A 26,374-nucleotide genomic window follows, 5' to 3' on the forward strand; every position below is an offset into this window, starting at 1 on the left:
TTCGCTGAGTAAATTTTCTTGCAGTGTCAACGTAGCTCTTCCTTGAGAGAGGTTCTCTGTCTCCAACTCTTGTTTGTTTCCAAGCCAAGTTTTCCAGTTCTAGTCAGGCCGTGCCGTGATTCTCGAGTAGACCTTGACTTTACTCCAGTTGCTTCCTTGTTCCTGATTCAAGTGTGCCTCAGCTTTGACAACCTTGCTGCCTTGATTGCTACGAAGTATTTCCAGTGGATTGAACTCTGTTTCTGTCAGCCTTGTTTCTCTGTTTCAACTCATGGACACTGGTTTCTTTGGAGAGCTATCGAGTTATCATTGTGGATTATAATATCGGACCTTTTCCTTTACCCATTTGGAACCACCATTGACTTTCTAAAAATAACTATTCCTTACTCAGGCTCTATACCTAATTTCCTTTGGGTATATAGAATCATAGAATCATAGAATAGTAGAGTTGGAAGAGACCACATGGGCCATCTAGTCCAACCCCCTGCTAAGAAGCAGGAAATCGCATTCAAAGCAGGAAATCGCATTCAAAGTAATTCAAATTACTTTAATAAAGATATAGTGTGTTATATTGGCTCTTGTCTGGTTTTCGAGTGCTCATGCTGCCTTGGGGTGCAACACCAGGAGAACCTGGATGCAGCTGTTGATGCTCTGCATATTTCAAATTTAAACACCTGCAGTGTTTTGGTATCCTGGGATGTTTTCAAACAATATCTGGACACTTCTGCTAATCCAGAGTAGAGTTGCTAGGTTGCTAACTGGGACCAGTTTCAGTTGCCTTCTAAATCTGTTTATAGTTGTGATGGAGCACAACTGCACCCCTGTCCTGCTGTTGGACATCTTTTTATTTTTAATACTGTTGATATTTGATTCTGTTTGCATGTGTGTATATTTTAAGGTTTTAAATTGTATTGAATTTACTGTAAGTCGCTTTGAGTCTCTTTTGTAGAGAAAAAAAGTGGGGTATGCATTTACTTATTTATTTAGAGTATTTATATTCCACCTTTCTCACCCCAAAGGGGACTCAAGGTGGACCATAGAACTCATATATGGTAAACATACAATGCTGTTATACATAGACAGGACAGACAACAGATAGAGGTATATATAGGCATTTCCCATCTTCGGTGTCCTGGAGGTCGTGCTCGATTCCAGCCACAGGGGAGTGCTGTCGCTCCATCCTCCATGTTGAAGAACCGTATTCATAGACTTCCTCCTTTTTTGATCACCAGCATTTTTCTGGTATTTCCTTTATGGGGCCATTAAAATACCTCTCCGCTTAAGCGATACCTACTTATCTACTCACAGCTATTTACGATCTGCTGGGCGGGCAGTGAGCTGGGCTGAAGGTCGGGCGCTCACCCCGACCCAGACTTCAAACTGCTAACCTTTTGATTTGTAAGATTTATTGAAGCTGGTAGTTAACCTGTTGTGCTAAAGCCCGGCTCTTTAATGATAATGGTAATAATATGTAAAGGGAAGAACCTGCTTTGATTGAAGTCAAAAATCAGAAACTCCTCAAAACACAGCAGACAAAAAACCAGTACAAGAAAACTGAACTACAAACTAGAGCTGACAGCTGGCACAACAAAACATTGCATGGAAAGTTCCTTGACAAAACTGAAGGAAAAGCTGACAAGGAGAAGACCTGGCTCTGGCTCACAAATGGGACCCTGAAGAAGGAGACAGAAGGCCTGATCCTTGCAGCCCAGGAGCAAGACATCAGAACAAAGGCAATTAAGGCCAAGATTGAAAAATCAGCTGATGACCCAAAATGCAGACTGTGCAAGGAAGCTGACGAAACCATTGATCACATCCTCAGCTGCTGTAAGAAAATCGCACAGACAGACTACAAACAGAGGCACAACTATGTGGCCCAAATGATTCATTGGAACTTATGCCTCAAGTACCACCTGCCAGCAGGAAAGAACTGGTGGGATCACAAAATTGCAAAAGTATTGGAAAATGAACACGCAAAGATACTGTGGGACTTCCGAATCCAGACTGACAAAGTTCTGGAACACAACACACCAGGCATCACAGTTGTGGAAAAGAAAAAGGTTTGGATCATTGATGTCGCCATCCAAGGTGACAGTCACATTGACGAAAAACAACAGGAAAAACTCAGCTGCTATCAGGACCTCAAGATTGAACTTCAAAGACTCTGGCAGAAACCTGTACAGGTGGTCCCGGTGGTGATGGGCACATTGGGTGCCGTGCCAAAAGATCTCAGCCGGCATTTGGAAACAATAGACATTGACAAAATCACCATCTGCCAACTGCAAAAGGCCACCCTACTGGGATCTGCACGCATCATCCGAAAATACATCACACAGTCCTAGACACTTGGGAAGTGTTCGACTTGTGATTTTGTGATACGAATTCCAGCATATCTATCTTGTTTGCTGTGTCATACAACGTCGTTGTGTCAATAATAGTAATAATAATAACAATAAGGCTGAGCAGTACTCAAAGTGGTGCTTTATTGAATCATTCTTTTTCTACTTTTAGTAATAGTATATCTTTAGATGAACTTTTATTTTAAATTTGGGGGCAGTGAAGAAATACAGTAAGTAAATTAAATAAAATTGGTCTAAGGGGGAATGCATCTACATTGCTGAATTATTGCAGCTTGACAATGCTCTAGTTGCCATGGTTCAATACTGTGGAATTATGGGAGTTGTAGATTGGTGAGGCATAAGCCATCTTTGGCAGAGAAGGCCAAAACCTTTTCAAACTACAACTCTAATGATTACATAGCATTGAACCATGGCAGTGAAAGTGGTCTCAAATTGTATTAATTTTCCCTTGTGGATACATCCTGAGATACAAAGAGGGCAAGGTGTTGGAGCTCAGCAAGAGGGTGGGGATTTCTCAAAGGACAAGGGGGGTGATGAGTTTCCAACTGTGTGTGATCGGGGTGAATTGCAGGCCTTAGATCAGAGAGAAGTGCAGGCAGTTGAAGATGAGACAGGGGATGTTTTGGATTCCAATGTTCATTCCTTAGGGATTCCTCTTCAGAAGAAGAAGAAGGGGAGCAGGAAAGGGTTCATGAATCTGAGGGTGAGTTGGAATCAGAAGAGGAAACTTTTCAAGTACCCACATTCTAGGAGAGGCGAAAGGAAACAGAGCAGAGACATTGTTCAGCTAGAATAGCTGCCAGAAATGCAGCTGAGTAATTAGGAACTGCCCTAGCAGCTGTGAGGGGACTCAGAGCTATAAAGCAGAAGCAGGTGCAGCCAGCTCTTGCTGGTAACAAACTGACTCTTTGCTCCCCTTGTGCCTGCTTCAAGTCTGCATCTGGATTCATTGCTGTTTCTTTGTCTGAAGTAAGACTGCTGTTTGATTTGGGAGTTTACCAGAGACTGTGTTTGCCCTATGTCTTCCTTGTCTCTTTTTGCATTATTTCCATTGAAGGTGCTATACTTTATGTTTGCTGAAGTAAAGCAGTTTTCATTTACTTACCACAGTGTGTTAAGGCTGTTCTTGAAGGACCAAAACTGGACAATTCCTTACCAACAGGGAAAAGGGAAACCAGTGAAAGGCTCATTTCTCTTGAGAATCTGCCTTCAGCTGATGGGGAGTTTTCCCGTGATATCAGATTAGGTCTCTGGAGGGAGGGAGATAAGGATAGATTAATTAGGCGTTCAGAGAGAGACTGTGAGAAATCCTTGAGACCCAGGTGTGTGAGGTATGATCTCATGGCTTCTTGGTCGGGCTTGGGCTTAAATTCAGTGAGGTTTACTTGGTGTCTCTCACAGCAGACAACGTTGCCAAAAGGTTCAGGTTCTTGTTTCAGCTATCTAGTTCACAATTCAAGATTCCTGTGTTAACCTATGTTCCTGAAAGAGTTTTGCCTTGGGGAAAGTTCCTGCTTTCATGCTTATGGATTTATGTCTGTGATCTTGACTTCCTTGACTTGATATACAGTACCTTGCCATTTTTGGACTACTGCCCTTTTGTATATGGACTACTATTTTATAGCTCCATTTCTACTGCTCTTTTGGAAGATGCCCTTTCCCCCTTTGTACCTGCTTTTCTTAATAAACTGCTGTAGTTAGTACTGCTGGACTCTGATGTGGTGCTGGGTGAAAAGGTGTCTCGAGGCGAGAGTGCAACACAAGGGCTGCTGCTGTGGATGACATACTTTCCATCCTATGAAATGCCACTCAGAGCCTGATGTGATATCTTTTCTGTGTCATATAAATGCCTTTTATCTTGACCTGGGCTTTTAAAAATGCGGTTGGTCTTTGTTTGACTTATCCTACTGCACTGATTCTTTTTTTATTGCCCTGCTGCTTTTATTTGTCATATTATTTTATTGCTTAATAATCGGATTTATGGCTTATTGCTCCTTTGTGTGTGTGAGTCTGCTTGTCGCCTTGGGAGCAGAAGGGTGACAGATGATACTTAAAACTCTAAAGACATAACTGAGTGAATGGGGAAATACGAAACCGGCTTTAACTTCTGCCAGGATTTGAATGCCTTGGAAAGACAATCAGAATCCTTTAATCTTTAAATCTTGTTCATAACTAGGGGACTGTCTGTATTTGGTTATGGGGCCATGATTTCTAATACTGTGGTATTATTATTATTATTATTATTATTATTATTATTATTATTATTATTATTATTATTATTGACAGAGCCATGGTGGCACAATGGGCTAAACTCTTGCACCAGATGAACTGCTGACCCAAAGGTTGGGTTGCTGACCCAAAGGTTGCTGGTTCAAATCCGTGAGACAGAGTGAGCTCCCGTCTGTCAGCTCTAGCTTGCGGGGACATGAGAGAAGCCTCCCAGTAGGATGGTAACACATCCGAGCATCTCTTGGGCAACGTCTCTGAATATGGCTAATTCTCTCACACCAGAAGCAACTTGCAGTATGTTCTCAAGTTGCTTCTGACACAAGAAAAAAATTATTATTGACACCAGCTGGAACTAGACTGCCAAATAATGCAGTTTGGAGCTGCCTGTATATGATCAGTGTAGACCAGACATGGGAAAACTTTGGCCCTCCAGGTGTTTTGGACTTCAAAAAAGTCTAAAAAAAAACCTGGAGGACCAATGGCTGGTGAAAATCCATAAGGTTTGCTTTATGGATTTTTAAAAATATCATTATTATTATATTCTTTCTTTATACCCTGCTTTATCTCTCCCAAAGGATGCTCAAAGTGACTTCACATAAAAACATAAAAGAATTTGTGGATATAGAAGGCCAATTGTGCCCATACACACCCAAAAGTATGTATTCCAGTATTTTATATGGTTCAGTCATGTGGGGAAAAAGCAAATCAAAACACTTTTTGATAGGATAGAATATGTTCTATCAGAAGTTGACCAAAGAGTTGTGTTGGATATTGGGATTTGTAGTTTGGTGAAAAGCTTAGAAGTCCATGCTGTTCTTTCCATTGTTTTCTTGTTCTGGAGTGTGCTTGAGCTCTCTAGGAAAGAACTCCAAGTACTTCACCAAACTGTAAATACCAGGATTTGAGATGGATCTATGGTATTGATTTCAAGCTTTTGTATCTGTGTTCTGTAGCTCTATTATATTATCCCATAAAACTGTGCAAGAGAAGGAATTTGCCTCTAGAGTAGAAGGTTCCAACTACTTCACCAAACTACAAATCCCAAAGCACTGCTGCAACTGTTATATTGATTCTTTCTGGGTATTTCTGCAATTGTGATTCTAGGAGGAAATCCACACCTAGGATTTCTACTTTCTGCATATCGGAGGTCTTTCGGGTAGAAATTCTTGTGAACCACTCAAAGGGATTGTCTTGGCCAGGCTTTTGAAAACCAATCTAATTCCCTTCTGGTGCATTGGGAGGATTTGGGCATATTTTATTGAACTGCGTGACTCAGATTCCGGCAAGGGCGGATCACAATGTACAAATACATGGCGGATATTCAATACCATTAGACATACAGACAGAGACAGAGAGGCTATTTAACATTTTCCAGCTTCATGAGGGTATGCTCGATTCTGGCCACAGGGGGAGCTGCTGCTGCTTCATCATCCACTGTGACACCGAGTCCTTGATGGAGTACTTCCTCATTCTTCTGCATGCATGCATGCTGCTGGACAGTTTTATGGTGTTGTAAATTAGTTAAATTTGCCTCCCCGCATAAGCGGTCCCTAAATTTTCCTACTTGATAGATGCAACTGTCTTTCGGGTTGCTTAGGTTAACAACGAGCTAGGCTATTTAATGGTCGGGAGCTCAATCCGATCCGGGCTGGTTTCGAACTCATGACCTCTCAGTCAGTAGTGATTTATGATGACTGCTAAAAGAGTACTTTGGTTTCCTCGATGTTCAGTGAGAAGCCAAACTTTTTCATATGCTTCTGCAAAGGTGTTTGGAGTGGCTTGTAGGACTTCTTCTGAATGTGCACAGACTACGTTATCATCAGTGTATTGGGGTTCTATAATTGTTGTGACCTTGGTTTTGGCTTTGTTGGGGCTAAATAGCTTGCCATCTGTCTGATAGGTGATTTCCACACGGTTGGGTAGCTTCCCATCAACAAAGTGGAGTATCATAGCAACAAAGATGGAAAATAGGGTTGGGGTGATTATTCATGAAGCAAAGAAAGAACGTATTCTAGGAATTGAGACTGTAATGGTGATACAACAAAGTCTTTGTTTATTTGATGCCTCTCTGTATGTGTTCAGGAACATCATTCTGAGAACATTTGAAGGGACTTAAGACATGCAGTGTCTCTCCAATCTTTGCAGGGATTATGGGCTCAGGACTTTCATGGCCGGAATCACAGTGTTGTTGTGTGTTTTCCAGGCTGTATGGCCATATTCTAGAAGCATTCTCTCCTGACGTTTCACCCACATCTATGGAAGGCATCCTCAGAGGTTGTGAGGTATATAATGTAGTCTATGCGCATTCAGAAGAAGTCATACAAGCCACTCTAAACACCTTTGCAGAAGCATACAAAAAAGGCAATATATCTCACAACCTCTGAAGATGCCTGCAATAGATGTTGGCAAAACGTCAGGAGAGAATGCTTCTGGAACATGGCCATGCAGCCTGGAAAACACACAACAACCTTGCCACATGATATTGTCAATGTTGAACTGGCCACAAGCAGCTTATACCTGTTGGGTGTTAGATACAGGTATGCATAGGAGCAAGAAATATACCAATATATGCAAATGTTCACATCCTCTTCATCCCAAAGTGAATCCAGCCCATCTGGGACATGTTGGGGATTGGCCAAACTTGTTGGAAGTTCTGCCACAATAAGTAAACCCATTAAAGTTAGACATTAAATTTCCTTGTTTCTGCTTTTTTTTTTGCTCTTTGATTTATTTTCCTTTTGTATGATCCCCTCATGAAGTCTTGGGTGTTGTGGTTCAGTCTGATGATGAAGGGGGATTTGGGTTTATGCAGGTTGACCAAAAAATGTTGAGGGCTCTGAATTGTCAGAAATGCAGGCTGACCAAGAAAATGTTGAAGGCTCTGAATTGTCAGAAAGGCCACAGGCTAGCAGGAAAGTTGAAGTTAGTGATAAGAGTCACCATTCACAAGATTTAGACATCAACAAAGTCCAGGTGGCTTGGGCAGCGAGTCAGAGGAGTCTTCCTTAGATAGAGACACAAGATTAAGGTTAAGGGTTTGTCCCAGGCGTTCTGTGAGAATAGCTAGTAAACGTGTGGGAACCCAAGGTCAGAGGATTGCTTTCTTAGCTTGTAAGCATGGTTAAATAGGGAGAAACAGGAAAAGATTTCAGACGAAGCAACTTTGATTTTGGAAGCTTAATTCCTGCCTTGTATCTGCTCATGGAAAAAGATTCTTGCTTTTGTTCCTGCCTAGATTCTGTGTTTGGATTGTATTTTGGAGTTCACACTACCTTGTTTTTTAGGACTGATTTCTTATATGGACTAGTTTCTACAGAGACTTTGAACTATATTCTGCAGATTGCCTTTGCAATTGGATTACTGCTTTCCTTACTGCTTTTTATTAAGACTTTGCTATATTTTATCAATAAACTGTAAAAACCAAGTCTGTTGTGGTGGAGTGTGTGCTAAAAACAAGGTGAACCAGTGCTGAGGTGCAACATTAGGTCAACACATCTGGGAGTTCTATCTCCTTATTGCCATTCAGGCCTCCCTACCTGTGATGCAAGTTGTGATTTGCCTTGATGTTCCTGAAGCTTCTTGCCAACACAGGCACAACATCAGTCGTAATTAGAACTGTGATAGACAGATAGATTATATAATGCTTTCAAAAGATTATGTAGTCATTAAGTGACTAATGGACTGGATGTTTTTAAAAAGCCCACAGTAGTAGAATTATATTGCAAATTACAGCGGAGTCTTCTGCAGGGCAGATGCATTGGATTTTGAGTGGAGTTGACGTATTTTGCAGTCATTCTCAAAATATCTTCATAGAGAGCTTTCCTTTAATTCTCAAATTAGGAAAGGTCCACAGTTTCCTGCAAGAGCGGCTCATTTGCATGCAGAAGTTCACGCAAGGTTCGGTGCATTTTTGAATGTCTGATGTCTTATTGAAGATGGAACCAGCTTGTTTTCTGCCACTCCACAAAATAGAACACAGAGGAGTGGGTTGAAAGAGAAGAGATCCCATTTTGAGCCGTTTGATTGTATGAGGGTTGAATGAAAAGTAATGCCTCCACCTTCGTAACTCCTCAACGGATGGCAGTCCTGGTCTGCGGCATGTCCTGGCTTGTTCAGTAGACTCTCCTCTACAGTTCCATTTGGCGGGAAGCCTTAGCATTGAACGGTTGTGTTGTTAAAGTGCGAAGTATGGAACCCTGTGCAGATGGTTGGTCAATGTGACTAAAGCAATGTGCAGGCATTGAATTCCTGACAGCAGAAGGTGTCAACCCAGAGGAGATTCATCCTAAGAGGTTGTGAGGTATATGAGGATACCTGCTGTAAAGAAGGTGTTCTTATTTTGATTTATAGATGTCATGTTTAATTTCATTTTAAAAGTCATGTTTAACTATGTTTATAAGGGTAAGTATTAGTTACTAGTGCGTGGGGGATGGTAGCCAGCTCAGCATTCTGAGGCAGGTTGCCATAGTAACGAGGGCAGAGCCAACCGCCATTTGGAGGAAAAGGAGGGAATGTTTTAAAAACAGTTTAGTCTGTGATTTGAGTCACAGGGAAGACACTGGTTCCAAGTTAGGGAAACCAGGGAAACTCAGATCTTTAGTTGTGTCAAATTAAGCAAGTAAAGTAACTTGTTTAGGTTTATTTGTAGAGTCTGAGTAGTAAGGGGAAGTAATCCCAGTTAGATCCAAAGTGATCAGTTGATAGCTTTGGTTGAAAAAGGAAAGGAGCAAGTATTTTGAAAGTGTATTCATCATAAGTTATATTTGCAACTGATTAAGAAAGTTTAACTCTGAGAAACAATACTGTAACCACTAAGCTCTGTGCCTGAAATAAACTTATTATTGTTCTTTCAACATCCAAGCCTCAGTCACACATATTCTAAACTAAGTTACACTACCATATAAAGTGAATAAAGAGAAGAAAGATAAAAAAGAAATTCCCCCCTGCCTGAGTTCTCCACATTTGGTGGCAGCGGATATAGTTATATATAATATAATCATTAATAAAAAGATCCCTTCCCACATCACCACAATTGGCGGCAAGCGGTGGGATCCAAAAAGATTCCCCCCCTGCCCCACATCTCCACACCTGCCATAGGTGTGGGCGAAACGTCAGAAGAGAATACTTCTGGAACATGGCCATACAGCCCGGAAAACATACAACAACCCTGTGATTCCAGCCATGAAAGCCTTTAACAGCACATTGAACAATAACTGGTTTTGCAATAGTTGGGTAGGTTACTCTTACTCCACCATGTTTTGAGTTTCTAAAACCACATTTGTTTGTAAAGGAGTGACTTAAAAACAAACACACCAACAAACCCAAACCACTGTAAACCTTAAAAACCAGATCAGCAAGTAGCCTGCTTTTTCTTTTTTAAGCCGAATTGCTGCAAAGGCAGATTGCTTTGAAAATCGCCATGTATTTCTGGATAGACAAATGCTTATTCCTGCTGGCGCAGAGCTAAAATTAGGCAACGCTGTAGTTAATTCCATGGAGGGGGATGTGTTAAAACAAACAAGAAAAGGGGCACCTCTCCTTTTGTATTACTCTGCCACGGTACATTTCCTTCTTTGATGATTTTTTTACCAAACGAAATCAGCATGCAGAGCCTATCTCTGAGCTGCAAGGTGTGTGTAAATATTTCACAACCAGGCTTCTTCCTGGCTTGGAGATCAAGAGGATGGTTTTCTACCGTCGGTGTCTCCTTCCTTCCTTCCTTCCTTCCTTGGCTCCTCCAGTTTGCCTGCATGTCTGTATGGAATGTCAATGTGGGGGGAAGGCTGTTCTTGTGGGAAAGGCTTGCCTCTGATGCCGATAGATAACAAAGCATTGCCCGGAGGCATGGCAGTTCCAAGGGCGAGCAGTCAGGCTGGTGGAGAGAGGCAGGGGAGGCTCACCGCTTCCTCCCCGTTGAAGTCTGGTTGTACGCACTTGAATGGAGGCCTTCATTATTGCCTTTGTCTCCAGCCCTTGGATTCTGCAACAGCCTACGGGCCGCTGACATTTAGAGCTCTCCTGCCCTTTGAAAGACCCATGTGTGGTTGGTTGCTCTTTGGCTTGAGCCAGAAAATCTGTATGTAGCGAAGTCTTAAGTCCAGGCTAACTGAAAGGATGTGTGATATGACAGCTAAAAAAGTCAATGCAACCTGCTCCGGAGAGACTATGCCCTTGTGAGTCTGGCCATATCGAAACAATCGAGCACGTGCTCCTCCAGTGTATGTTTTATAGAGATATTAGAATCAATTTCATCACTCCTTGGCTTTTAAAACATCCAGGACGCACTGAAAGATACTACACCTCTCTGCTGCTCTCAGACTCCTGTTCTGCAATAACCTATAGTGTCGCCAGGTTCTGTGCAGCAGCAATTTCCATCAGACGGACGATGACTGACCCCCCAGGGCCTGTAGCCAGAGCAATCTGTTATAACTGAAATACTGCAAATGCTCCAGAGCCTCTTGGTGGACCGATATTTACTATTAGCTGACCCTGCTAATAGTCTGCTTTTAATTTGTTTTTATTATAGAATGCTTTTAACTTGTTCTTTTATCTGACTTTTATGGGAACTGTGATTCCCCTTTTCGGGCACCTGTGCCCATTTCCATATATTCTGGTCATAGACCGTAATAAATTGCTGAACTGAACTGAACAATGCAATCTTGAGCTGCATCAAAAGGATCACGATGTCTGTCTAGATCAGTGATTCCCAAAGTGGGCGCTACCGCCCCCTGGTGGGCGCTGGAGAGATCCAGGGGGCGGTGATGGGACCTATTAGGACACGGGGCAGGGCCAGGGGAGGGGCGGGGCCTCTTCCCAAGTGTCGGAGACAGGGCTGAGCACCTGAGGCTCTTGCTGGGATACAGAGGGCGGAGCTAGGGAAGGGGGCGGCGCCTCCTTCCAAGAGCCCGAGACAGGGCTGAGCCTCTATACCTCTCCTGAGAGGCCTTTTAGGACTAAAGGGCAGGGGTAGGGGTATTTATATTTCATAGAATCATAGAATAATAGAGTTGGAAGAGACCTCATGGGCCATCCAGTCCAACCCCATTCTGCCAAGAAGCAGGAATTCGCATTCAAAACACCCCCGACAGATGGCCATCCAGCCTCTGCTTAAAAGCCTCCAAAGAAGGAGCCTCCACCACAATCCGGGGCAGAGAGTTCCACTGCTGAACAGCCCTTCTCACAGTGAGGAGGTTCTTCCTGATGTTCAGGTGGAATCTCCTTTCTTTCCTGTAGTTTGAAGCCCTTGTTCCATTGCATCCTAGTCTGCAGGGCAGCAGAAAACAAGCTTGCTCCCTCCTCCCTATGACTTCCCTTCACGTATTTGTACATGGCTATCATGTCTCCTCTCAGCCTTCTCTTCTGCAGGCTAAACATGCCCAGCTCTTTAAACCGCTCCTCATAGGGCTTGTTCTCCAGACCCTTGATCATTTTAGTCACCCTCCTCTGGACGCTTTCCAGCTTGTCAACACCTCCCTTCAAATGCGGTTCCCAGAATGGGACACAGTGTGATTCCAGGTGTGGTCTGACCAAGGCGGAATAGAGGGGGAGCATGACTTCCCTGGATCTAGATGCTATTCCCCTATTGATGCAGGCCATAATTGTCAGAGTATTTGCAGCGCAGCAGTAGTTGGATGGAAGCAGTGGAACGCAGAACGAAGAGACACTCAGAGACGTTGGTAAAACTATTTACAAAGTTTAACTGTATGCAGCAGTAATCAACGCAAACAGACTTGCAGACAACAGACGAACAAAGGACTGTTCTGTTCTCCAACAGAACTTGACTCGAACTCTAGGCAGACAGAACTCAACTGAACAGAACTGAACTGATGCAGTCGTTATGCACAAACACTTGTGTCTGGATACTCCCTAGTTCCAGCAACACATCAAGGTCATCATAGCTTCTTGGCAATTAACTCTTTCTACACTATGGTACATTCTGGATGATGCAATCAGTTGCAATACGAGCATGGCACAAATTGCATTTAAACACTATCAATACACAAATCCCACATTAACAATTATCCCGTTGGCTTTTTTAGCAGCTGCATCACATTGTAGACTCATGTTTAACTTGAATGGCTTCTCTGTGTAATCTGGCATGATGATGGCCAGAGTGGTTCAGCATTTCTGTGTTCTCAATAATATACTGTGTCCAGGTTGGTTCATCAAGTGCTCTGATATGACTGATTTTCTCTGGAGATAACACTTCTGGAAAATAACCAGACAGCCCGGAAAACACACAACAACCCTGTGATCCCAGCCATGAAAGCCTTCGACAACAGGGAAGGAACTAGCGGAAGTTATTTCAGAACCACTGGCGATTATCTTCGAGAGTTCTTGGAGAACGGGAGAAGTCCCAGCAGATTGGAGGAGGGCGAATGTGGTCCCTATCTTCAAGAAGGGAAAAAAGAACGACCCAAACAATTACCGTCCGGTCAGCCTCACATCAACACCAGGCAAAATTCTGGAAAAGATCATTAAGGAAGTGGTCTGCAAACACTTAGAAACAAATGCGGTCATTGCTAATAGTCAACACGGATTTACCAAAAACAAGTCATGCCAGACTAATCTGATCTCTTTTTTTGATAGAGTTACGAGTTGGGTCGATACAGGGAATGCTGTGGATGTAGCGTACCTGGATTTCAGTAAGGCCTTCGACAAAGTCCCCCACGACCTTCTGGCAAACAAACTAGTAAAATGTGGACTAGACAAAACTACGGTTAGGTGGATCTGTAATTGGCTAAGCGAACGAACCCAAAGGGTGCTCACCAATGCGTCGTCTTCATCATGGAAAGAAGTGACAAGTGGAGTGTCGCAGGGCTCTGTCCTGGGCCCGGTTCTGTTCAACATCTTTATTAACGACTAAGACGAAGGGTTAGAAGGCACGATCATCAAGTTTGCAGACGACACAAAAATGGGAGGGATAGCTAACACTCCAGAAGACAGGAGCAGAATTCAAAACGATCTTGACAGACTAGAGAGATGGGCCAAAACTAACAAAATGAAGTTCAACAGGGACAAATGCAAGATACTTCACTTCGGCAGAAAAAATGGAAATCAAAGATACAGAATGGGGGACGCCTGGCTTGACAGCAGTGTGTGCGAAAAAGACCTTGGAGTCCTTGTGGACAACAAGTTAAACATGAGCCAACAATGTGATGCGGCAGCTAAAAAAGCCAATGGGATTCTGGCCTGCATCAATAGGGGAATAGCGTCTAGATCCAGGGAAGTCCTGCTCCCCCTTATTCTATTCTGCCTTGGTCAGACCACACCTGGAATACTGTGTCCAATTTTGGGCACCACAGTTGAAGGGAGATGTTGACAAGCTGGAAAGCGTCCAGAGGAGGGCGACTAAAATGATTAAGGGTCTGGAGAACAAGCCCTATGAGGAGCGGCTTAAAGAGCTGGGCATGTTTAGCCTGCAGAAGAGAAGGCTGAGAGGAGACATGATAGCCATGTACAAATACGTGAAGGGAAGTCATAGGGAAGAGGGAGCAAGCTTGTTTTCTGCTGCCCTGGAGACTAGGACACGGAACAATGGCTTCAAACGACAGGAAAGAAAGGAGATTCCACCTGAACATCAGGAAGAACTTCCTCACTGTGAGAAAGGCTGTTCAACAGTGGAACTCTCTGCCCCGGACTGTGGTGGAGGCTCCTTCTTTGGAGGCTTTTAAGCAGAGGCTGGATGGTCATCTGTCGGGGGTGCTTTAAATGCGAATTCCTGCTTCCTGGCAAAATGGGGTTGGACTGGATGGCCCATGTGGTCTCTTCCAACTCTACTGTTCTATGATTTTATGAACACATTGAACATCCAGTGTGTCTGTGTGTGTGTGTGTGTGTGTGTGTGTGTGTGGTACTGGCTATGCTGCACTCTGCTATAGATGCCAAATACTCCTTAGTAAAGCAAGGCAGCATCTCTTTGCTTTTGAGAAATCCCATTGCACACTGGAAGAAATGAGACACACACAGACACCCCGCCGCTTCGTTTTTCTACAAGAACAAGGCCAGGAAATGAAGCGACTCCACCAGCAAAGCGAACAAGCCAGCGAGGGACGGCGGGAGGGACGGTGCCGGCTGTGAGCTAGCCGTTGCCAGGAGCGGCTCAACCGTAATGGCGGTGATAAGGTTTGCTTTTGTTCTTCTGGGCCTTATTTAATCAGGCCCGTCTCGTTTCTGATTTCCCCGATCTGCGCACTCCATCGCAGGGCTTTCATGTCCCGGCTCCCGGCTGCGGAGCCCTTGTTAAGGGGCCGTGTTCGAGCCCACGTGGCTGCCGCTCGGGGCCCCCGGGGTTTGCAATATGCATGGAGGGAGCCGGGTCCGGAGGAGGGGGAGAGATATCAAAGGGCTCCCCGTCTTGTGTATTTTATAATTCATTGCATAGCTAAGCTGCGGAATACATTTCCACTAACAAGCTCCGAGACGGTGTTTGTATAGAAGGCATTTCCAAGATGACGCTGGAGGATTCAGGTCTAGACCTCCGGTAGGTTCGTCTCTGCATTCTAATGCGGATCTTCGGAGAAATTTCCTTCCCTTCCCATCGAATCCATACCATTTTTGGTGATTTTAAAGAAATTTCTTCCCATCTAATGTAGAAGATGCCCTTTAATCAGTTCTGTTAGCCATCACGTCACTAATGTGCCATGTCACAAAGAGGAAACTGTCTTGGGTAACATTGAGCTTTAACAAAAAAGGAATCAAGACTGTCTCTTTCAATGAGCACTTCATTCATTTAGATCAGGCGCAGGAAAACTACCTGCAGTTAGGAATTGTGGGGATTAAAATCCAAATAATGTAAATAATAATAACACATTAGTAAAAGGTAAAGGTTTCCCCTGACATTAAGTACAGTTGTGTCCGACTCTCATCTCCATTTCTAAGCCAAAGAGCCGGCGTTGTCCATAGACATCTCCAGGTCATGTGGCCATCATGACTGCATGGAGTGCCTTTAACTTACCGCCGGAGCGGTACCTATTGATCTACTCACATTTGCATGTTTTCGAACTGCTTCGAAGCTGGAGCTAACAGCGGGCGCTCACTCCGCTCCCCGAATTCGAACCTGGGACTTTCAAATAAATAACACTTTATTTGTATTATATTCCAACCCAAGAAGTCTGTGTTGTCATAGACATATTCTGGTCGTGTGGCTGGCAAGACTGCTTGGAGTGTCTTATGCCTTTTCCCGCCGAAGCAGTACCTATTGATCTACTCATATTTGCATGTTTTCGAACTGCTGAGTTGGCAGGAGCTAGGGCTGGCAGCCGGAGCTTTCCCTGTCCCACGGATTCGAATTGCCAACCTTCAGGTCAGCAGTACAGCAGCACACGGGTGGGTTTTTTGCATTTAATATTTGTTTATTTTAATTCATTCAAATATATATACACTTGCGAGTGTTCGTTGCATACAATGCAATACTTTCCAGCTATTAATCTTTCATAATCGTTTCTCAGATAATATATTTTCAGTAAGGGGTCTTCTATTTGTATAGTACATATAAAGGTATTATAGGCGCTGAATTAATAGCCATTTCCTCCTTGTCTACAGTCTTATAGCTTCCCCTATATACATTTTTAGATTCATTTTACATTGAGATATTGGATCATTGCACTTATAACAAACCCAGCACTGAGTTTAACCCTTTGGGCCACAGCAGCCAAAACAATGCATAAAATAAACACACAGCCACAATACAGAGAGTAAAACCAATAATGTATAAAACAAAAATTTAAACTCAAAACAATGTCCAATAACCTATAGTTAACTCTTAGAGGAAGGCCAGGGTAAACCCCATCACACAACAGCTATTTGTCACTAAAGAGCAAATCTAAATATAAGTCAGAGCCACCAAATTTATGTTCAAACTATTAAGAAATGTGATCCATTTGATTCATGAGACAAATTTGCTGCAGATGCTGCACATAAACCAGAATTATAGGAGCATACCGATGTTTCATAACTCAAAAACAGCTGTTTTATGTGTATTTATATAAAACCATTTTGCTCCTCATTAACAAATGGTGGGTGTCTTTTATGCTGCACAGTTACAGATGGCCCTCTCCATCTACATATTCAACCATAATTGGCTTAAAAATATTATTTAAAAAAGAAATCCAAAAGCAAGAATTAGCTGTGTTGGTTTTGCTTAAATAAAGGTTTTCCCCTGACATAAGGTCTAGTTGTGCCTGACTCTGACGTTGGTGCTTATCTCCATTTCTAAGCCAAAGAGTCGGCGTTGTCCAGAGACACCTCCAAGGTCATGTGGCCGGCATGACTGCATGGCGCACCGTTACCTTCCCGCCAGAGCGGTACCTATTGATCTACTCACATTTGCATTTTTTTGAACTGCTAGGTTGGCAGAAGCTGGGGCTAACAGCGGGAGCTCACTCTGCTCCCCGGATTCGAACCTGCAACCTTTCGGCCCGCAAGTTCAGCAACTCAGCGCTTTAACATTTTTTATATATATATATATATATATATATATATATATTGGTTTATTGAGGAGAAAAAAAATTTTTTTACAACGAAAGAGTGAGAACAATTATAGAATAGAAAGTGCAGAAAATGAAGTTATAAAAGTAGAGAAGTTTAAAAACTTTAAAAAAGGAGAAGAAAAGAAAGAAAAAAAAACCCCGAACTTCCATCTTTGCCATTGCGTTTCCCAATCTCTGTTTCTGAGGAGGGGGGTGAGCTATATATACAAGTCCATTATAGATCAGCCGCCGTCTCCTTCGTAATAGAGGCCATCCTTCTAAAAGAAAAAGAAAAAAAAAGAAAAAGAAAAAATAATACTGCTGAAAATAATCGATGATAGCCTTTCTATTGGTTGTGTCACAGAATTTTTTGCCTCCGGTAAACAATATTTTGAAAAATAGAAAACCAAAAGAGGTTATTCCTTTGCTCATTCAGATTTAATCTTCATTTATTTTTCCTTTCGTACTCTTCTACTTTACTCCAATCTGTATATTTTATCGGGGACCCTGTATTTCTCTTTAAAAGAAAAGTTAGAGTGTCCATATCTTTTATTTCTCTCACTTTCTGTAGCCATTCCTCCGTGTTCGGGAGTTCTTTTTGCTTCCATCTTTTTGCAAAGCATATTCTGGCGGCGGTCGTTAAATAAGTAAAAATTTTATCGTCGTTCGGCCTTAAATGTATATTCCGGTCTGTTAACCCCAAAAGATAATACTCTGCTTTTCTGGGGAAGACAGTTTTAAGAATTTCCTGGCAGATTTTATGGACTTTCTCCCAAAATGTTTTCGTAGCTTTACATGTCCACCACATATGGAAAAAGCTTCCCTCTTGATCCTCACACTTCCAACAGTTATTTGAAGTATTCTTGTACATTTGGTTTAATTTCTTTGGTGTGATATACCAGCGGTGGAACATTTTAAGCCAGTTTTCTTTCAAGTCCATTGCATAGGTATATTTTAATTTTTTAGTCCAGATAGATTCCCATTCTGCCAACATTATAGGTCTTCTTAAATTTTCTGCCCACCTAATCATACACTTTTTTATTGTTTCCTCTTCAGTTGACCACTCCAAAAGTTTGTTATAGATTTTTGTAATTATCTTGTTTTCTGAATCTAGAATTTTATCCCAGAATTGATGCACTGAATTTTATAATGCGTCTTTGTTGTAAGATGCATTGATAACATGCTTATCAATGACTTGAATAACAGAATAGAAGGCATGCGTATCAAGTTTGCAGATGGTACCAAAAAATGAATTGTATAGATATAGGATGAGTGGCATCTGGCTTGGAAACAATCCACATGAAAGGGATCTAGGAGTCTTAGTCGACCACAAGCTGAATGTAAGTCCACAGTGTGATGCAGCAGCTGAAAAAGCCAATGCTATTCTGGGCTGCATCCAGAGAAGTATAGTTTCCAGATTGAGGGAAGTCTTAGTTCCACTGTCTTCTGCTTTGGTCAGACCTTCCCTGGAATAACTTTGTGTCCCTTTCTGGGCAAAGCAATTCAAGGAGGAGATGGACAAGGTGGAATGTGTCCAGAGAAGGCTGAGCAAAATGATTGAAGGTTTGGAAACTTAGCCCTACAAGGAGCATCTTGGGGAGATTGCTATTAGTGCATAATGGAGAGCAAATTGAAAACATTGTATTCAGTGATCTTTTAATGTAACTGTAATAACAATGCATGCAATTACAAGTAGTTAGTTATTCTGTTGTCATTGGCACCCCCTGGCACCTCTTCTTGGAGGAGAGGAGATTGAGAAGGGGAGGTGGCTGCCAAGTTTAAATATTTGGAAGGATTGGGTTGCTGTGAGTTTTCCAGGCAGACTCAAAGGATCCTCCCCATCCAGCGCGTTGCAATAATAATACTAACAATAACAACAACAACAACAACAACTGCACCCTCGCAGTGATGTTGATCGGCTATATCTGCCTAGAAGATCAGGGGGCAGAGGACTCTCACAAGTAAAACAAGCAGTCAAAGAAGAAGAACATGCCCTGGCAGAATATGTAAAGGAAAGTGAAGAACCTGCTTTGATTGAAGTCAAAAATCAGAAACTCCTCAAAACACAGCAGACAAAAAACCAGTACAAGAAAACCGCACTACAAACTAGAGCTGACAGCTGGCACAACAAAACACTGCATGGAAAGTTCCTTGACAAAATTGAAGGAAAAGCTGACAAGGAGAAGACCTGGCTCTGGCTCACAAATGGGACCCTGAAGAAGGAGACAGAAGGCCTGATCCTTGCAGCCCAGGAGCAAGACATCAGAACAAAGGCAATTAAGGCCAAGATCGAAAAATCAGGTGATGACCTAAAATGCAGACTGTGCAACGAAGTTGATGAAACCATTGATCATATCCTCAGCTGCTGTAAGAAAATCGCACAGACAGACTACAAACAGAGGCACAACTATGTGGCTCAAATGATTCATTGGAACTTATGCCTCAAGTACCACCTCCCAGCAGTAAAGAACTGGTGGGATCACAAAGCTGCAAAAGTATTGGAAAATGAGCACGCAAAGATACTGTGGGACTTCCGAATCCAGACTGACAAAGTTCTGGAACACAACACACCAGACATCACAGTTGTAGAAAAGAAAAAAGTTTGGATTTTTGATGTCGCCATCCCAGGTGACAGTCGAATTGATGGAAAACAACAGGAAAAACTCAGCTGTTATCAGGACCTCAAGATCGAACTGGCAGAAAGCAGTGCAGGTGGTCCCGGTGGTGATTGGCATATTGGGTGCCGTGTCAAAAGATCTCAGCCGGCATTTGGAAACAATAGACATTGACAAAATCACGATCTGCCAACTGCAAAAGGCCACCCTACTGGGATCTGCGCGCATCATCCGAAAATACATCACACAGTCCTAGACACTTGGGAAGTGTTCGACTTGTGATTTTGTGATACGAAATCCAGCATATCTATCTTGTTTGCTGTGTCATAATAATAAAATAACAATAATAATAACAATAACAACAACAATAATAATAATGTGTTGTTGAGGATTTTCATGGCTGGAATCACTGGGGTGCTCTGAGTTTTCCGAGCTGTGTGGCCATGTTCCAGAAGCATTCTCTCCTGACATTTTGCCCACATCTGTGGCAGGCATCCTCAGAGGTTGTGAGGTCTGCTGGAAACCAGGCAAGTGGGGTTTATATATCTGTGGAAAGTCCAGGTTTTGTAAGGATGTCACATTGACGGGGGAATCAGCTTGTTTTTTGCTGCTCTGAAGACTGGGACACCATGTAGTAATGGATTCAGATTGCAAGAAGAGAGATTCCACCTCAACATGAGGAAGAACGTCCTGGCAGTAAGAGCTGTTTGGCGGTGGAGTCTCCTCTTCTGTAGGTTTTTAAGCATGTCGGAAGGACTTGGATGATGGATTCCTCTGTGGCAGAATGGGGTTGGTCTGGATGGCCTTTGGGGTCTCTTCCAGCCTTACGATTCTGCCATGGTGGTGGTTGGACTAGAGAGATCTTAATACGCTTAAAAAGAAAGCCTTAAGTGCTTACAACTCAGGAAGGCTCCTATAGAAAGAGACGGTCTTCTGGGTTTCCTTTCAACAGTCGAATACGCAGCTGCCTGAGAGCGTGGTGGAGCCTCTTTCCTGGAAGATCTTTTATTGGAAGGTTCTGTATTTTATGTTCTGTATCCTGTGTGTTTTACCTAGCTTTGATAGGATTGCCTACATGTTGTTTCCTAGCCTTTTTTATGTGATGGTAATTGTTTAGGAATGTTACATGATTTGCTCCTATTGTATGATTGCTCTATTGTATTTTAATGCATCTCATGAGCCAGGCGGGATCGTGTATTTTGATACACTGAAAACATGAATGCCTGCACATAATTGCATCACGCAAAGGTGGACCGGGGATTTAAAGGACTCTCCCTGTCAGCTGAGGTCTCGGGATTGAACAGGAGAGGGGATCAAGGTAATCCCCAGCAGGATCCATAGGTCTTTCCACAGAAAGTGGGGAATTTTTCCAAAGGCTGGGCTCTGGACACAAGAGAGTGGGGTCCCTCCAGGTTCAGGACCCTCCAAGGTAAAAGTTTGTGCTGCCATTTGATTTTTTTAAAAATTCGTGTCGAAAGCATTGCATAATAAATAAGTTCAAAACTGATGAAATAAAGGGATAACAAGCTGCTAAGTAGATTTAGACCAAAAACGGGCAACAGCGACTGCATTGTCTGTAGTTCTTCCTCTGTGCATGAGTCTGGGCATTGTGGGCAGGCAGACAGATGGTGAGGATTCTTCTAGGCCAGTGATGGTCAACCTATGACACGCGTGTCAGCACTGACACGCCTAGCCATTTTTGCTGACACGCTGCCGCATGCAGATTGATTGGATGACTATGTCTTTTGTGGCCAAATTTGGTGTGATTTGGTCCAGTGGTTTTGTTGTTTACTCCATGGGAATTATGCACATTACATTTATATGGGGCCGGGCTGTGGCGCAGCTGGCTAGTAACCAGCTGCTATAAATCACTACTGACCGAGAGGTCATGAGTTCGAAGCCCGGGTCGGGTTAAGCCTCCGACCATAAAAATTTTTTTTTAAAAATAGCCTCGGCTTGCTGTTGACCTAGCAGCCCCGAAAGACAGTTGCATCTGTCAAGTAGGGAAAATTTAGGTACGCTTTTTGCGGGAGGCTAATTTAACTCATCTACAATACCATAAAAACTGCTCACGAGGAAAAGAAGAGGAAGAACAGCCACCAATGGACGGTGAAGCAACAGCTCCCCCTGTGGCCGGAATCGTGAAGCTGGAAAGATGTTAAAAAATGCCTCTGTGTCTGTCTAAAAACTGAATGTTGTTTGTCTGTTGGCATTGAATGTTTACTCAAACACAAATGACCTCCTATATATACAATTGAAAATGAATCAGTTCAGTAAATAATATATCTGGCAAATTAATATACTGTTTAAATTCACAGTAATATCGAACACCATCAAATGGATTGTCCCATATACATAGAAATGCAGTCGGCGTTAAATTTACAGTAATAACAAGCAGCCTCAAATGGATAGTCCAATATACATTGAAGTGCAATCGGCGTTGTATATTCTATTGCCGAGAAGAGTAAGTTCGCCACGACCGGTTTCGGCCCTGCATCAGGCCTTCCTCTGGTGGTCTGAAAATAGTTACGTACACTAACATAAGTAACAAAATATATCCATAAAACATCATCCATTGCCTAATACTAACATGGTTCCAAACTTAACACTTGTTCTCTTTAGAGATACATGTCATTTACATTATGAAATGTATATCAAAGACACCAATAGTTACATACACAAAATATAAGTAACTACCTATCCATTGAGTAATAACTATAAACAACATTACAATATACTTACATAGTTCCAAATTTAACACTTGTTCTCCTTAGAGATACCTGTTTTTTACAGTGGAATCTAGGTCAAAGGAACAAGGAGTGGCCATAAGCATTAAAGAGTTACAAACATCCAAACATTTGTTTTTAAACAAATTGTATATTTCTAAAACAGTATATACTCACGGGATACTCTGCTGTGTGTTAGGTTCTAATTGCGAGTATGAAAAGCATCAAGGGGTTGCCTCAATTTAAAGGGGAAGATGTTAAAGAAACAGAAAGGTTTATATGCAGATATAGAAGAAATACCACCAGATGGTGCTATGAGTACCCTTATTGTATTGGGTGTATTCAATTAGGGATTTATAGTATGCTAAGGTTCTATATATAACAACTGTATGAATTTTGTTCATTTAAGCCCTGTGGATGTTCTGTCCGTAATCTGAAAATCCAATATGTTTCCCTTTGCAAAAGTTTATTATTGAAGTCCATATGTTTGGATTGTGATACTACTTCTAGTATGTGGTATTTGAATGATTCAGGACTATGCTGTAGATCACAGAAATGTTTGTACAGTATGGATTCTCTGACATGATTTCGTATTTTGCTCCTGTGCTCTATAATTCTGCTCTTAATTTCTCGACGAGTCTGCCCCACATATGATAAATTACAATCACAAATTATCATGTAAATAACCCCTTTGGTTGTACAGGTGGCAAAATGGGGAAATTTAAATTCGAATGATAGATGTTGGTGTGTCAAGATTTTGGTCTCTATCAATTGGCTGCATACTGAACAATGATGGCAGCGATAGTTGCCCACCAGATTAGATTTTACAGTCCGGGGCCTATTGGTTATGTTTGAATGTACCAATATATCCCCAATATTCCTTGTTCTTTTATATGCTACCAAAGGGGGTCTATCACATCCAGGGATGTCTCTTATTAAGTTCCAGTACTTTTTAACAGTTTTGATGGCTAGATTGGACAAACTTGTAAGTGTGAGTGGCCATATCAATCTGTCTACTCCTGGTCTAATTTTGTCCTCTAGGAGTTTAGATCTAGGAATACTGGCAACCTTCGAGTAGGCTGATTGTATTATGGACTCTGGGTAACCTCGATTTCTGAACCTGCTTTTTGTCTCTTCCATTTCCTGATTGAAGTCCTGTAGGGTAGAGGAGTTGCGTTTAATCCTGAGCATCTGTGTAAAGGGTAAATTATTTTTTAATGCCCAATGATGGTAACTGTTGTAATGTAACAAGGAGTTTCTATCAGTGGTTTTTCGGTGGTTACTCACTTTCAATCGATCATTTTCCTTTGTAACCACGACATCTAGAAAAATCAAGGATGTAGAACTGATGTTTCCTGTAAATTTAATTTTGAGGTGAATTGTATTGATCCAGGATAATAACGTTACTGCCTCCTGATGTGAATTAACAATGATAAAGATATCATCAATAAATCTACAATATTTGATAATGCCGTCCGCTACAGGGTTCTTTGTGTGATTCAAGATAGTTTCATTCTCCAAATTATCCATGAATAAATTGGCTATCGCTGGCGCGACAGGACTGCCCATGGCTACACCTTGTATTTGGAAATAGTATTTTTCATCAAACTTGAAGTAATTTTTTTCAAGAATAATATCAAGAAGATCCAACAAAAAAAAGGTGGGAGGGTGGTGATTAGGCCTCCTGTTCAAGGTTGATTCACATATATATCGTGCCTCCTCTAACGGAATATTGGTATACAGTGATATTACATCTACAGACATCAGGACTGCATCTGTTGGGATCACCAAGGATTCAATAATGTTAATAAAATGTTTTGTATCTCTAACATAGGAAGAAGTCTGTTTCACAAAAGGTTGTAAATAGTGGTCCACAAATTTAGCTAGTGGTTCTAAGACTGAGCCCGATCCGGATACAATAGGACGGCCAGGTACCGGTCTAATGTTTTTATGTATTTTGGGTAGAGTATATAGTACAGGGATTCTGGGCCATGGTGTATGTAGAAATTTATATACATCCTCTGATATATATCCAAGTGCCAGCCCTTCCAATGTCACCGTTCTTATAATTGACTGGATATGGTGTGTAGGGTCCCGTTTTATATTGAGATAATGTTCTCTTACAGATAATTGTCTATGGATCTCATCCATATAATCAGTGCGGTTCATTAACACTATGGCTCCACCTTTATCAGCTGGCTTCCAAACCAGATAAATAAATATGTATATTATATCATTCTATTATTATTCTAATATTTTTATTGTATTATATTATCATATTATTACCATTATATTATTATTATATTATTCATTATTCATGACTACATTGAAACTAGAATAGAGAGGAATCAGCGTGGAAACTGCAAGAGGTACCATAGATGGTTGTACATGGAAATAATGGTAGTCAATAGTTTTTGATTTATTAAATACAGTTATATATTGCAATTATACATTTTTGTTATTTAAACTATACATATTGCGAAATTATGGGTTTTTTTTTTCTCAAAGTGACAAACCATCCAAGTCATGCTAGGTTTTTTGGTGAATTTTGACACACCAAGTGCAAAAGGTTGCCCATCATTGTTCTAGGCAGTGCCATTTTGCCAGGTTGTCTTTTGATCTGCCCACTCCACCTCTGAGTCTGTTCAGGGACTTCCACGTTGCCCATTCTTGGTTTGGGGAAAAACCCTTGTTGGGGGGTTGGGGGCATCCAGTTGGAATTGCCTGTTTTTGCTGCCCAGAGGGACACTCTTGCTGCTGCTGGAGGAACATTTAGAGGAGTGGTGGTTCTCATGAAACTTTTCCTTGATTTAAGTCTACTGGGAAGAGGTTGGCTGCCATACAGTATGTGGCTTTCACATTGTTCAGCCTTATTTCTCTCACCTCTGAGGATGCCTGCCATAGATGTGGGTGAAATGTCAGGAGAGAATGCTTCTGGAACATGGCCATACAGCCCAGAAAACACACAGCAACCCAGTAATTCTGGCCATGAAAGCTTTCAACAACACAGCTTTGTTTATTCTTCCATCTGACGTTCCTTTGGTTGTTTAAAGATGACCGTCGTGCCACCTCTCAGTTTTTTTAGCCCAAACTAAACATCCCCAGTGGAGTCCCCGGTGGTGCAGCAGGTTAAACTGCTGAGCTGCTGAACTTACTGACTGAAAGGTCGGCGGTTCGAATCTGAGGAGCGGGGTGAGCTCCCGCTGTTAGCCCTGACTTCTGCCAACCTAGCAGTTCGAAAACATGCAGATGTGAGTAGATCAATAGGTACTGCTCCATTGGGTTATGCCAGTGGCCACATGACCTTGGAGGTGTCTACGGACAACGCCGGCTCTTCAGCTTAGAAATGGAGATGAGCACCAACCCCCAGAGTCGGACACCACTGGACTTAATGTCAGGGGAAAACCTTTACTTTACTTAAACATCCCCAAATAATTCTTCCAAAGAATTTCTATAGTTTGCTTGCCTGCCTCCTTCTTGGTAGATATTGACAAGAATCCTAAAAAGGGGGGGTTACAGCATCCTTCTTCTTGATAGATGATGACAATAATCTCAAAAAGTGGGGTTATAACATGCTAGCACTATCAGCAGATAAAACGTGAGGATGCTTAGAGAGATTAAACATATTTTATGCTGTTAGAACAATGCTGGGTCTGTTGGCAATGCGCCCACCTCCGTGGATATATCTGCAGCATGGCTCACTATCTGTGTGACAGTGAATCTGCTCCAGGTTTCAGTTTAGATGCCAAAAAGGGCTGGATCCCATCCCAGCACCCTGGACAGCACTCTTCGAGGGAAATCCTGGCACTCACCACCATTGTGTGACACTGTGCTTTAATCAGACCTCACCGGGAATCATACCGTGTCTGGTTCTGGGCACCACCGTTTCAGAAGATTGATGAGCTATCCATGGGAGGGAGAGCAACTAAAATGGCCAAAGGACTGGAAACTATGAATCCCTCTGAGGAGGATGT

General features: G+C 42.2%; 1 protein-coding gene across 6 annotated transcripts in view; it reads left to right on the forward strand.

The window, feature by feature from the left end:
• Positions 1 to 26,374, forward strand: part of nin (ninein) — a 213,367-nt gene that overhangs the window by 87,459 nt on the left and 99,534 nt on the right. The gene's annotated exons all lie outside the window — the stretch shown is intronic.

The sequence above is a fragment of the Anolis carolinensis genome, chromosome 1 (assembly GCF_035594765.1).
Source record: "Anolis carolinensis isolate JA03-04 chromosome 1, rAnoCar3.1.pri, whole genome shotgun sequence".
NCBI classification, from domain to species: domain Eukaryota; kingdom Metazoa; phylum Chordata; class Lepidosauria; order Squamata; family Dactyloidae; genus Anolis; species Anolis carolinensis.